Genomic DNA, 14,729 nt, shown 5'->3' with positions numbered 1-14,729 from the left:
ATTGCTAGTTGATCTCAATATTGTGATATATGTTGATAGTTGTTTTCTTTACGCTTTCATCTTGCTTATGTAATTATTAAAATTTGAAGCCATGATAGTATAATGTAATATCAATGATGTATGTTTTGGTATTGTTCATTATCTATATAATTATGGTTTACCTTATATGCTAGAAAGAGTGACCCTGTTTTATGGGATTTAGGCGATGTTTGAGAAGCAGTGCGATGACGCGATGTGGCAGCGAGGCATAGAACCGTATTTTCATCTATCTTGTCAATCCTAGGACTTTTGTGTATCTCAGTTAGACTGAGTTATTTGAATGTAATTTCACAAACTTATAGTTTAAATTGTGAACGAATGGTATGAGTTTAGAATGGATATATTTTTTGTTATGCTTATGATGTCAGTACGTGGAACTGAATTCATGCCCAAGTAGAGATTGAATTCAGTCTAGTTCAGATTTTGTCATCTTTGTAACTCACCCACGGTTGTCTAACTTTTAAAACCAAAATAATCTCCACTGTTATATATATATATATAATTGAGTTAAATTTTTATATATCCTAAGTTGAAGATTTTGGGGTGTTATAATACAAATCAGGTAAATACCCGTGGTAAGTGTTTGTGATGCAAATGCATCACGATAAATGATATATGGTTGTATGAAGCACAATATACACACACCACTTAGTTGTGTATATTAGAATTGTTATGGTTGTAGTTTGAAAATCATGCTGAGGATAATTTGAATGTATGAAAATAGAAGTGTTCTTTTGTTGTTGTTTAGGAGATCATGCTTGACATGATTTTAGATAGCAAAATATGATATGCATATGCATGATTGAATTAAATATTATGCGATTTGCTTGTGATTTATTGATGTAAAGACTCTACCTCGTTACATACTTAGTATGATACAAAGTGTGAACTCTATTGTCATTCTGAGATTCAAAGTGAGATCCGTCGTGATTATTTTACGATAGCACTCATGAAATAATGAGTGAAACATGAGCTTGAGAGTAAGGTTCAATGTAATGAATTTAAAATATAACTTAAGATTATATTGACATAGTATATGAGACTCTAGACAATCATGGATGGTTGAAAGACATTATTGTCAGGATGTAGCATGAATTATGTTGAGCCTAAACTCCCAAGCAGCTTCTAGTGGAGTCTCCATGTTGTTTCATTGTAGATCCTGGTGATTTAGGGTTCATTGAGAGTATATGATTCATAGTCTGACCAACAATATAGAATTGAGGTGTTCTACATGGGTTGCTACACCCATAGACGGTTATAACCGGTATACACGACCTAATGTTATAGTTTTGTATGAGTGAGTGTTTAATTGAGAGAGTTAAGGAGAGAATTTAAAACATACAAACCTTGTGTGGTGTATCAAAAACTAAACTCAGATTAAGGGCTTAGAGCCCACTATAGTTGTAAGTTAAAATCATTTATTGCTTATGAATATTCTTTACTGAGTTGTAGACTTACCCCCTATATAATTATTATAACTATAGGTTTTAGGTACACTAGCATAGGTAGGACGTGATTGGCTACTCCAACTTTGTAGCAAAGTACTTGTTAGAGTAATTCTTGTCATTAAGTACTTATGTAATGATGAATTTTATGAAAAAAAATGAGTTATTAGAAAAAAATAAATTTTAACCATATTTTTTTTGTGTGAACTTTGTATGATTTCCCTCTAGGAAGTAATACCAACCGGTCTTGGACCCTCGAGGTCCCAGATCGGTGTGTTACACACACCAAACACCTTCCTTGACTGTTGGTGTGTATGTATATAGGAAAACCATAATCATTGAATGGTGTATTAGACGTGACTTATGCATTGTTTAAAGCAAAATAGATATATTAACAATCGTCATGGCGGTCACGACTACCACTATTTTGATGTGCGAAAAAAACACAAGTTACTCTCTCTATATATATGGGTTAATATTGGCTATTAATGAAGGTACAAACTAAAGAGTATAAATTACTTTTTTCTTCAATAATTACCAATTTTTGTAGATCAAATGTTACTTATGTGATCTACACAATTTGTTTAGTAAGAAACTTGTTTTGAATCATGTGATTATGACAAGTAATTAGGGTTTTAAAGGGAGTTAAAAAAACAACATCTTACAATGTGCCAAAATTTCATAACTCAAAAGATCACACTTTTACACTAGAAAAACAGTATCCAAGGCTTGCTCCTTAGTAAACCAACCACGTGGAACACATCTAGGTGGTAAGATTGAGTGATACAATTTGCACCTTTGATTTCTAGCTCATTAGTTATGTACTTTCATTAGTTGCCAATATTAATCATATGTATGGGCTAATCTAACATTAAACTAGTTCTTTTTAATATTAGATGAATTTAACCTTATAAAAATGATTAAAATACCCATAAAAGAATGATATTTTTTAAAGTGCATTATTACTTTTTAGGCATTATAAGTTTTTTGAACTTGGAGAAAATTAAGAAGTCAAACACTTTTTCTAAAAGAGTAACTTTTTGAATCCATCAAATTTAACTTTTTAACCTCAAAAAGTAATCATACATTTTAAAAAATACTACTTTTATTTTTAATATCATTGAATTAATCTAACATTAAATACAACTAATTTAATGTTAGATTAATCTTATATATATCTTACGATTTGCTATAAACATTTGTATGTTCAAATGACCATGCAAATGGGGTGGAACAACCTTGTTTTTTTTTTCACATTTAACAACATAGATGGGATCTGCAGGTTTTGTTTTGTGGGAACCATCCTTTGAATCACCATAATTGGATTTGTATACAAGCTTTTTAAGCAATCCAAAAATCAGTAGTTATAAAGGCATCATTTTTTCTTGACTCATAAAAGTTTTTTTTTTACAAAAAAAACATGATCCGAGAGTCAATTCATACTAAATTTATCATGATGAACACATCTATGAGGTTAGATTGTGTCAAAACAACTTGCATAGTGAGAATTAAACTAGATTGTAGGTACAATATATTGTACCAACTATAAATCCTATATAAGGAAAATGTTCCTATCCTTTTGTTCGTTAGGTTTGGTTAGAACCCTCTAAAAATCATACCTTAAGTATATTTTTTCTCAATATAGACCATTAGACCTGTCTATCATTCCTTATTTATTAAGAAACAAGTTTTCTTTCCAATTGATTTGATGTAAAGATGTAAATATTTTATTAACAAATTTTAATATAATATCAACCATTGTTTTTTTTTTACCTCTTCAAAATATACATGAGTATACAAATTTTTTTAATCAAATACATGTTCTTTATTGAGTAAACAATGATAAACACATCTAACAGTTCAGATCATGCAAAAAATACTTCATAGTATAATTTTTGGAGGGTCCTAACGGCACTTAATGAAAAAAAGGGTTAACGACCATCCCCTTTCTCTCTTGTGAACAAGTTTAGTTTTTAATTAAGTTTTCCTTTTGACCTTTTGAATGTGTTGTGTATGTTTGGTTTAATTGAAACCAACCCTTGGATTATGCTTTTTCTATGTTTATGTCAATTTTCTTGAGGTTAAAAAAAATCAATGGCATAAATGTACTAGGTGTTCACATTATAAAAAAAAAATCATATTTTATGTCAAAAAAATATAATCAGAAGGTTGAATCTTACTATTTTGATCATGGTGAACACATACATTGGTCCAGATTTGGTAAAACCGACCTCATTGTGTGAATTTCAACTAAAGGGTTTAGAACCTCATGAGTGCTGGAAGTATTTTCCCTTTACCTCTCTCTCTATAAGAAATAAAAAACTGAAAAAGAGAAATGACTTTGCTCTATCATTTGTTCTCTGTTACTCAGTACCCATAAAATGAGGAAAACTGGACACTTCATTAGAATAAAAAACTTACAGCTTCCTATCCCATCTTAACTTTGACTCCCTTCTCGCTTTTTCTCTCTCTAGGGGTCGTTTTATAGCCTAGACACCTTTACCCACGGAGAATTTGTCATACGTACAGTTTGACATTATAGTTTTTTTTTAAATAAATTCAAGAAACCTTTTTGGTCTGCTTGATCTGATTTGAAATTGGTGCACAAAGAGAACTTTGAGAAAATATTTGGCAGATCACTTGATCTGCTTGCCTAAGTTTTCACATTTTTAGGTGCAAATAATAGGAAATAATTTGCTACCCCTGTGCGGAAAGATGACACACATAGGGAATTTTGTCAAATGAAACCACTTACAGACATGTTTTTTTTAAATATGAAAAAAACCCACCAAGACCGTGCACTTATTGGCCCCACCATATACCACCAACGGGTGCTCTGCTTGTCTGCTAGGAGCAGCCAGTGCACGTCATCTTGTATTGTGTTGTTGCAAGTTCAAAACCCATTGGTATGGTTATATAACTGATAGGGTCTGCCTAAACCCAGCTGGACTATAAAAAAAAATTGGCCCCACCATATGGTGGTAAATTTTAAGAGTGGACTGGCCCCACAGTTCCATGCCTGTGAAATAAAAATTGAATAAAATACAACTAACGATAGCAGTAGTAGGGATTCGACTTGAAACAAAACGCAAGGGGATCCAAGCATGAATATATGCATAACTGTTGTCTGCTATCTTAACAAAGCATTTCCAAGTGAATTTGAAAGACGTGACAGGGTCTCTCTCCATATATATATATATATATATATATATATGAGAAATGAAAACCTCAATGGAAAACCTTCTCAAACCTCCTCAATGGACATTTTATTGGAGTTTTTTTTTTCCATATTTCTGACCATACTGATGTGATCGATATGCTTGTTTTATAGGAATCTGTTCTTGGAACATTTGATTCTGATGCATGGATATGTTTTTATAAGTTTCAAAAATGAACACCCTGCAATTTCATAAATTTTCCACGCTCCAAATACCGTTTTTGCTATCCAAAATTCATGATCCAAGTATCGATCTATATTAAATCGATAATGCTGAATACATCTGTACGGTCAGAAGGGTTACTAATGGGGAGGTTTTCATTCTCCACATATTTACTTATATACTGTTCATATGCTATGGACTGCACTAATTTTCAATGTTCTAAGTTATGTTTTGCAAATCAGAGCTTACAGTGTGTTTTAGTTGCCAAGAATTGACTACTGAATCATGTTATTATGATAAAAAAATGTAATTTTATGAGCTTTGTAATGCATGAAAATTTTGGGTTGTTGATTTTTGGAACCTTATAAATTCTTGCTCATGTCATACTAGGATTATCTGTAGTGTGATTTGATATATATAAGTCATGATGGGGGTGCTCTCGGAGCACCTACTCCTACCTAACAGAAGCTTCAAAATTTCAAAATCTGAGTATTTTTCTCAGATCCGACCCTATAGATATGATTTACAATCATTATTTAGTGGAAACCAAGTTTTGGATCATGTGATTATGGCATACATGTAGTTTTTTTTATGATCTTCAAAAATCAGCGGTTCACAATGTATCAAAATTTGGTGACTTGAAAAAACATATTTTGATGTCCAAGAAACATGATCCAAAACATGATTCTTATCAAATAAATGTGTTAAGTACGTATAAGGTCTGATTGAAAAGATGCAACCTACAACTACTAGTAGGTGAGAGTAGGTGCTCCTAGACCACCCTAGCATTTCTCTCTCTCTCTCTCTATATATAGAGTAGGTGGTAGCTGCGCAATCATTAGAAGTGCAACAAAAAGCAAGATGACATTGAGAGTCCATCACACGGTGCGATGGACTCAATATCGTTTTTCTGCCAAAGCACCTTTAGCAACGACAAAAGTTTTTAGCAGCGTCTTTTGTCACCACTCAAAGTCCCGTTGAGACTTAACGGCGACAAAAGTTGCCGAAGGTCTTATTTTTGTCATCGCTAAAGGTATTTTTGCAAAATAATTAACGGTCGTCCTGCTCGTAGTTGCGCACCTAAGGGTTGCACCACACACACATATATATATATATATATATATATATATATATATATATATATATATATATATATATATATATATATAATATAAAATGTTTGCTACCCTCGTGGGTAAGAAAGACCTTAGTGAAAAATGCAATATTTTTCATTTTTTTTCAGTTTAACTGACCCTTCAGATGTGATCTACAGGTTTAGTAGAAACAGTTCTTTGAATCATATTTTTCTGGTGCATATGTCAAATTTTATGGGGTTTGAAAAATCAACAGCCTACCATGTACCTAGTTTTCAAACCTAAAAAAAACATGTTCTTATCCAAAAACTATGATAGCTGAACACATTCATAAGGTCAGATTGGATCAAAACAATCGCCTTTGGAGTTCTAACCAAGAGTCTTTACCTGTGAGGGTAACAAATGCTATATATATATATATATAAAATCTAACTTTCGGTATTTTTTTGCTTGTTTAGAAGCCTTTAGAGATTCATCCCTAGCAATAAGAGAGATGTGATTCAGCTTTTGAAATAATAAAGCAGTAGAAAGGAGATAGCAAGAAGCACGCAAGGACAAAATTAATGAACCATTGTTTTCCTTCTCTTGTGGGAGACGCATTTGTGTTTCTTTATTCTTTACAAAAAAGGAGACTCTGGTGCCTCATGCTCATCACGTGTGACTCGTCATATGGCTTTTCCTTTTTCTCTTTTTTCCTTCAGTAAGAAAAGCATCTCATTCCTCTAGAAGCATTAGTGTAGCATAGAAAATTCAGTTACTGGTACACAGTAGCAGCTTTGAGCGTAAAACAGATTGCATTACGTAAGTCCCTTCTTACGTTTCTGCGTCCGTGCATGCATCACCAACTTACCCAAAAGCACGCACCCAGAGCCACAGGCCCTATTTATATGCTTTGTTTAGTAAAAGCCACGTTTTAGATTACACGATTACACGCAAATTTTATGAGCTCGAAGATCATGATTTTATTTTAAAAATACATGATCTAAGATATGATTTCTTGCAAATAAAACGACTTTTGGTACATTTGCATGGTTCGGTTGCAAGATGTTGGATCCTTGGTGCACATAGGGGGACATCCAATATTAATCTCTCTCTTGATATAGCAAATTCACCATGCCAAACACATGTAGATGGTTAGATTTCCAAACAAATTGTTGGAAATTGATTTTTGGTAAAGGTAGAGGGTGCGGACATTCTTAGTTTTCAACCTTTTTGTTCGTTTTTTAGAATCTAAACTTATAGATTTAGTAGAAACAGGCTTTTGGATCATGTGATTATGACATGTGAGCAGTTATTTATAAGGCTTCAATGTTGGAAATTGCATTACTTTACAGACAAAATCACATTTTCTCATTAAAAAAACATGATAAAAAAAATTGGTCCCTAACAAATGGAACCTTATGAACACATCTGTAAGGTTTAGATTTACCAAACATGGCCTGAAACATCAAAATCCAGAATTGTGTACACTATCTCTCTCTCTTTATATATATATATATACACACGCTTTTATTGTGGTACTAACCCACCAGAACTTGGGGATGCATACACTTGATTTACGCATTGAATTTCCAAAAAGTAAAAACTAACCTGTAGATCATGCTTTGCATGTTTTATTTACTATTTTAATGTATAAAATTTTGTTTTAACATCATATTAAAATAATTTTAAACCATATTTCTTTTCATGAATTGTTAGCTATAGATGTTTTCACATTTAAAAAATCTATATATTGGATAAAACCTAGTTGCATAGTCAATAACCTCCCTAAACACGTGTACGGTTAGATACTTAGTTCTATCGTTTGTCCGCTATATCGACACAAACCAGTGTGGCATTTATACCATTGTGGTTAATTTAGAGCCAGCTATAAAAAAAAAATTAAGAGTTTGTTGGGGTGGCTTACCCAAGCTCTACAAGATCGAGACTGCTCGCTTGGATATTAGTAGGAACAAGTCAAATATAGGCTTGGACCTGGCTCACGAGTTTTTAATCAGGATCCAGGTCTAAGATAAATTCAATCTTTTTTACATGCAAATTTGGGAGGGAAAAGAATTTTACTCTGGAGGAGTAGGCTTTGGATCATGTCAATGTTGCCTCTGCTCCTAGGCCCTGGTATGGTCAATTTCCATATCCAGTTAATCTGTGGGCCCGGATCCGGTAGGATGACTTGTGGTTGGACAGCTTGGTCGAAAGACCAATCTGGTTCTGGTCCTAACCTTCATCCAGCCTCTTTACGACCTGTACGAAACCGGAAATCCATATGAAACATAAAACGGTATCTTTTTTCTCTTCCCAACAAATGTGTTTTGTTCCAAGTTCGACTCCCACCGGGTGTGTATTTTAACTGGTGGGCTCTGTAAGGGTTTGGGTGTTGCTGACCCCACCTGGGTCTACCGGGTAGGGATACCGGTCCATTCTCTGTGAGGGTTCTTCGTCATACCAAAAAAAGGAGGCATGAATATACCGGTTTAAATGATCCATACGGTCTGCATCATGATCAATCTGGATGTAAATATGATTTTTAACCTGTAAGTTTGGACGCAATGAGCTAGATCAGGATCCAGGTCCAAGTAAAAATAGACTGAGTGCATATATTCTATACCCAAAAAGTACGGATGGATTAATTTGGTCTGGATCTGAATTATTCAGATAAAAAAAACTGATCTGAATCAGAGCTCCAAATATAAAAAAATGTCCAAATCTGATCCAGAGATATCAGATGCTATTTGAATATCTAATATACAAATATAAACTACGGTTTCGGGTCAGAGATCTGATTCCAGATAAATATATAAATACCAAGCCGACAATATTCTTCACTGTCGGCAGAAGGTTTTCTCTCTCCAAATCTCCACAAATCTGGAGATTAAAATTAAAAAAAAGTGCTAATGAGGCAAGACTGCCTTACGTAGCAAATCACTAGGGCTTGATTTCCCATCAGGATTAGGTGATCTAATCATGGATTCAAGGTGAAAGCACGCCCTTCTCTTTCTGCTTTCTTTTTTTTCTCTCTCTCTAGAAGTTTTGAGTGATGAATGAATGACAACGGGAGCCACGCCTCTCTTTCTCACAGCCAAGCTAGAGCTGCTTGTAGGGATGTCAACGGGTCGGATCTAGGCATTATCAAATCCAATTTAATTGAATCTAAGTTCATCAGAATTGGAGTTGGATGGAAAAATATAAAATTGAATCCGGATCCCACTAGTCTAAAATCTGATATTGAGATCTTAGTCGCATTTTGGGTTTTAATTGGATTTAGATTTCAATGCAAAATTAATATCGAATTCGATTTTTAGATTTAGCTACTGAATCCGACTATTCAGCTTCGGGTTTGGGTGGGATATGGGGTTACATCTGACCGGTTGACATCCTTGGCTGCTTGGTTTAACCAGAACAATATACGAATGTATTGCCCTCATGACAAATCCTCACATTAGTAAAGGCATTACTTGCAAATCCCATTTTTACTAGGCCTAGCCCTCAAGGGCTGCCCTTCCCAACTAGGGCAACCTTTATATCTTACTTGATGTGGGATGTTGACATTTCAAAACTCATGGGGAGTGCTTTCTGCAAGGTCGGAGTTGGATGTACTTCCTGGTGTGTAGGAGGTTCACAAGGGTTTTACAAGCTAGAGTCCTGCCAATTTGTGCTCTATAATTTACCAACTAGTGGCCTGTCAAAAAAACATTGCTTTTTGACTCAATTTGACATTGCAGCTGTATATTCAACATGGTTTATTTGTTAGAAATCGGATCACATTTTTTGATGAAAAATATTTTTTTTAAATTATAAAAATTGGGTGTGCTTACAATTATTGATTTTTGAGTCCTGAAAAAGACCTACATGTATTTAATTCAGCGATTCAAATGCTGATCTCCACTAAACAGTGCATCAATAGAATTAGGTTTACTAATAAAAAAAATGCTAGGTGAACTGTACGTACGTCATTTGCAGCAAATATTTATCCATATGTGAAATGAAGTCACTAGAATATGGTAACTGGGGTGTGAACTAGGCATTTGCGATGCTTTTTTTTGCAAATCCAAACCTGCAGATGCATTTGGCGCAGTCCATTTGTTAGGAATCAGCTATTGGATCATGTATTTTTAGTGAAAAATGTAATTTTTTGATGCTTGAATATTTACAAAAATTCTGAGACATTGATTTCAATCCTTAAAAGATCCTTCTTATGCATCCTAATTAAATGACACAAGAGTCTGTTTCTATAATACCAAGCATCTATATCATATCCATATGGTGAAATATAAAAAAAAAAAAAACTCATAACGGTTCATACTCCAATTCACATGTTTCTATAATACCAAGCATCTATATCATATCCATATGGTGAAATATAAAAAAAAAAAAAACTCATAACGGTTCATACTCCAATTCACATGTTTCTATAATACCAAGCATCTATATCATATCCATATGGTGAAATATAAAAAAAAACAAAACTCATAACGGTTCATACTCCAATTCACATATTTGCAGTTAACATATTCTAGTGGCCCATGTGAAATATATAAACTTATTGGGACTCACTTATGATTTATATATATATATATATATCTAATTTCTAAAAGTTAAAAACTAAACTTTTGATCAAGTTCGCATTTTTTCTGCTTTCGTTATTACAATGCCTTAGTTGACGTGTTTTTTAGTTGATAAAATCTACTTTGATATTTATTATATTAAAGTATATTAATTTTTTAAATATTATGAAACTACTAAAAATAGATAATGTTAGAGGTGTCATGGCATCTCCACGTGGCGTGTTGTGTGTCCTAGACATGGACTTGATATGGATCCCTGTCAGCTACGTCAGGATCCACCACATGGCTGATATGTCCATCGTGACAGATACCAATGATAATTTTCAAATATGCAATATTTTTGTTGGACACCACAAATTTATTTCAAATTTAGTTTTTTTTTTTCAAAAAAAAAATTTACGTTTTTTATAATAAAAAATTTACTTTTTAAATAATTATTTCGTTAGAAATAATGTTACTTTTTTTTTTGATGTCAAAGTTCTCTGAAGTGAATAATCTAATCTTCAGGTGGGGTTACTGCCACTTGAGCGCTTATAGAGCCCACTAGTGAAAGGCACCTGCACACTCCCTAGGAGTCGAACCTGGGATGAAAAGGGGAGTTGATTCATGTTGGTAATTTGTTGCTTTTTTTGCATATTGTTATTTTGAATTTTTAAACTTCTTAAATTTTCCTGATAAAAAATTTAAAAATAAATAATTTCAATTTATAAAGAGATTTTTTGGTGCCATTATTTTCATTATGCATGCAACTCATACTTAAGAGTAAACAAGAAATATATTAAACATATTAGTGCTGGTCATTAAGAATGTTATTAATTAATTGAAGCATTTATTGTTGGCGACAATTAGTTAATTGAGAGAGAGAAATGTGTGGCTGAAAGTGAGCGAACCTAGCAAAGCGAGAGCCGAACCCACTAAGTCGATAAACAACGCAGGGCCTTTCCCTTTTGTCGTACCAAAGGGAGGGTACTTTGGGTTGGGCCCAGCACGTTGACGTGGTGTTTTTCTAAGTGACGAAAACACCCTTGGGCCCCAACGCTATTGCGTGCACGCCACTCCGGCCGCGACAAAGAAGAGGGCGTCGTGGCTTATTTCGGAACGGCAGCCGGCAAGAATTACGTAGAGCCATGGGGGTTTTCCTGAAATTTTGGTGGGAAAATTTGACCGTACCAAACCCTATAGGGTTAGGGTTTGGTGATAAATAAGGGTGTCAACGGGTCGGGTTTACTCAGACAGGACCCAAACTAAATCCTATAAGGCTCGGGTATGGTGATAAATAATAAGATCCGATTAAGACTCGAGTCCGGACCCGAAGGTCTGATTAATACATGGACCCAGGTATAGTTTGTAAAATTTTATACCAGACCCAGGCCTGACCCGAGTTACGATTAAAGACCCACAATTTTTCAATATAAAAATGATAAAAAATATGGTTGGGTATGGTTCATGTAGTTCTTATCAGGTCTGGGTATGATTTCTCTTGTGTTGGGTCAAATTAGACCCGGGTACGGACCCTTACCATATAAAAAAATTGAGGGCAAGTTGGTGTTCCACGTGGGTCCAAACCAAACCCGACCCGTTGAACCCGGACAATTTGATTAATAAATGGAGCCAGGCATGGCATTGGATATGAATGCTTTGAACCTCACCGAGGACATGGCATTGGATAGAAATGAATGGAGGAGAAGGATTCATGTGGAAGACCCATACTGATTTTCTTTGTTGGTTCATATCGCCGACCCCAATTGTTTTGGGATGAAGGCGTAGTTGTTGTTGTATGGAGCCAGGCATGGTTTGTGAAATTTCACACCAGACTTGGGCCTGACACGAGTTCCGATTAAGATTCACATTTTTTCAATGTAAAAATGAAATAAAATTTTTTATTTTATGGGTCTGGTTTATGTAATCTTTATAAGATCCGTGTATGATTTCTCATATGGTGGGTTCAATTAAACCCGAGCCCAGACCTGATACCATCATCCCAAAACAGGTTTAGGTCTGGTTTTACTTGGGTTTGAACCAAACCCGACCTGTTGGACCCGAACATTCGATTAATATATGGAGCCAGGTATGGTTTGTGAAATTTCATACCAAACTCGGGCCTGAACCGAGTTCTGATTAAGATTTATATTTTTTAATGTAAAAATGTTAAAAAATTATTTTTTTGGGTCTGCTTTATGTAATCCTTATATGATCCAGGTATAATTTTTCTTATGGTGAGTTCGATTAAACCCGAGTCCAGACCCGATACCATCATCTCAAAACAGGTTTTGGTCTGGTATAAAATTTTCCCTCTAAGAAAGAGGGAGGATCGGGTGCAATGTGATTAGGGGTAGGGGTGTCAATGGGTCGGGTTTGGTTTGGACCTAAGTGAAACCAGATTTTTGGGTATGGTATTGGGTTCAGACCCGGATTTAATCGGGTTCACTATAAGAATAACCATACCCAGACCCGATAAGAACTACATGAACCAAACCTGATAAAACCATATTTTTTTTATCATTTTTACATTGAAAAATTGCTGTTCTTAATCGGAACTCGGGTATGGTCCTGGTCTGGTATAAAATTTTACAAACTATACCCCGGTTCATGTATTAATCAGACCTTCGGATCTGGACTTAGATCTTAATTGGGTATTCTTATTTATCACCATATTCGGACCCTATAAAGTTTGGTTTGGGTCTGGTCTGTACAGGCCCGTTGACACCTCTAAATGTGATTGCACATTTTTAACATGTGGCTGCACCTGATGGTCCTCCATTTTTTCAGATCCCATAACTAACAGCCCCTTTGCTGAAGATGGAGGGCGATGAGGTGCAGCGGCACACTAAAAGTGTGCGATCACATTGCATCTAGTTTTTTCAACGGCTCGGGGGCTTTCTTGAAATTAAGAAGGGGACGGCAACCGCCACTAAATCCAGGCGTTGGTTGCCCTACCTGATTGGGGAGGATGTCTAACCTAAATGACAAAAGTATCCTCAAAGTTGAACCATGCTTTTGTTTTCTTGGAACCCAAAAAATGCAATTGCTCTACAGTCTATAGTGGCTTGGCTGCTCATGAAGGTCACCAAGTTGACGGGACATCTTAAGTTTAAACCTCACAGGTGCGCCTTCTTCTTGGCAATGTTGTTAGATCGAATCCCCACAAAGACGATTCAATTCATTTTTTAAAAATATTTTCAAGGGGATAAATTTTTGTTAATAATTTTTATTTTTTGATTACATGTGTTATGATGGTAAAAAGTTGATTGGTTCAGCTCGTTTCCATTTGATGTTTTCGCATCTTTAAAAAACTGATTTACTTAGTAAACTAATTTTAAATTGACAATATTGCTTCTTGGTGGGCAAGGACTTGGGGTTTTAAGCAAACGAATCTCGCGAGCAAGATGGTTTTTCTCTAGTCATCAGAAAAAAAAAAGATCTCGTTTTTGAATTTTGGAGGAAGATGGATCAAAGATGAGCTAAATGCTTGAATGGTGGGCAGAATGAGATGGTTTTACATCGTGAAGTAGTGATACAATGATCCCCCCCAATTTTTTTTTTTTTTTTTTAAATTTTGTGTCGATACAAAGAACGTGGTTCAGCAATCTGTGAAGCAGTGGGCCAGTCGAGTAAATTATTAAAGGTTTGAGAGCAGACTTTAGCTAAAGGCAAACTTTTCCAAAGTAACTATTTTTTCCCAAACCGGCCTCATGTTCGCAGTTATATTGGTAAAAAGATCTTTCCTGTTTCAGTTGCTAAATCTTCTTCATTTCTCTTAATAGTTTTCACATTATTTTTTACTTTCATTTTCTTACTTTCCAACTTCCCAACTTCCCTTCACCAATCTTCCTTCCCCCACCAATTTTAAATTAGTTCCTTTTTCAGAAAGAGATGCGTGCCTTCGCAATCTTTGTCAATCAAGTAGGAACCGAAAAGGGTCAAAGTAAATGCCAAACTCGGCCATTAAATTCCATAGTAGTGAATTCCGTTGGGAGAATTAGTAACCGCTGCAACCACCGCACTCTCGCATAACTCCACCATAAACAATCGGAATTCATCAAACCCCTTAATTACCGGGAAACACAAAACCGAGCTGAGCCGAGCCGAGCCAAGCCGAAATGAGCTGAGTCTTTCCATCTCCCCCGTGAACCCTGTAACAACCAAACATTTCCCCTTCCCCCAATCCCCTCCTTCCACATACGTGCCAAGTCGCACGTGCAAACCAAC

This window comes from Nuphar pumila, chromosome 7 (genome assembly GCF_984573655.1).
Source record: "Nuphar pumila chromosome 7, dmNupPumi1.hap1.1, whole genome shotgun sequence".
Taxonomy (NCBI): domain Eukaryota; kingdom Viridiplantae; phylum Streptophyta; class Magnoliopsida; order Nymphaeales; family Nymphaeaceae; genus Nuphar; species Nuphar pumila.
The sequence above is the reverse complement of the archived record's forward strand: the minus strand, read 5'-3'. Positions refer to the sequence as shown.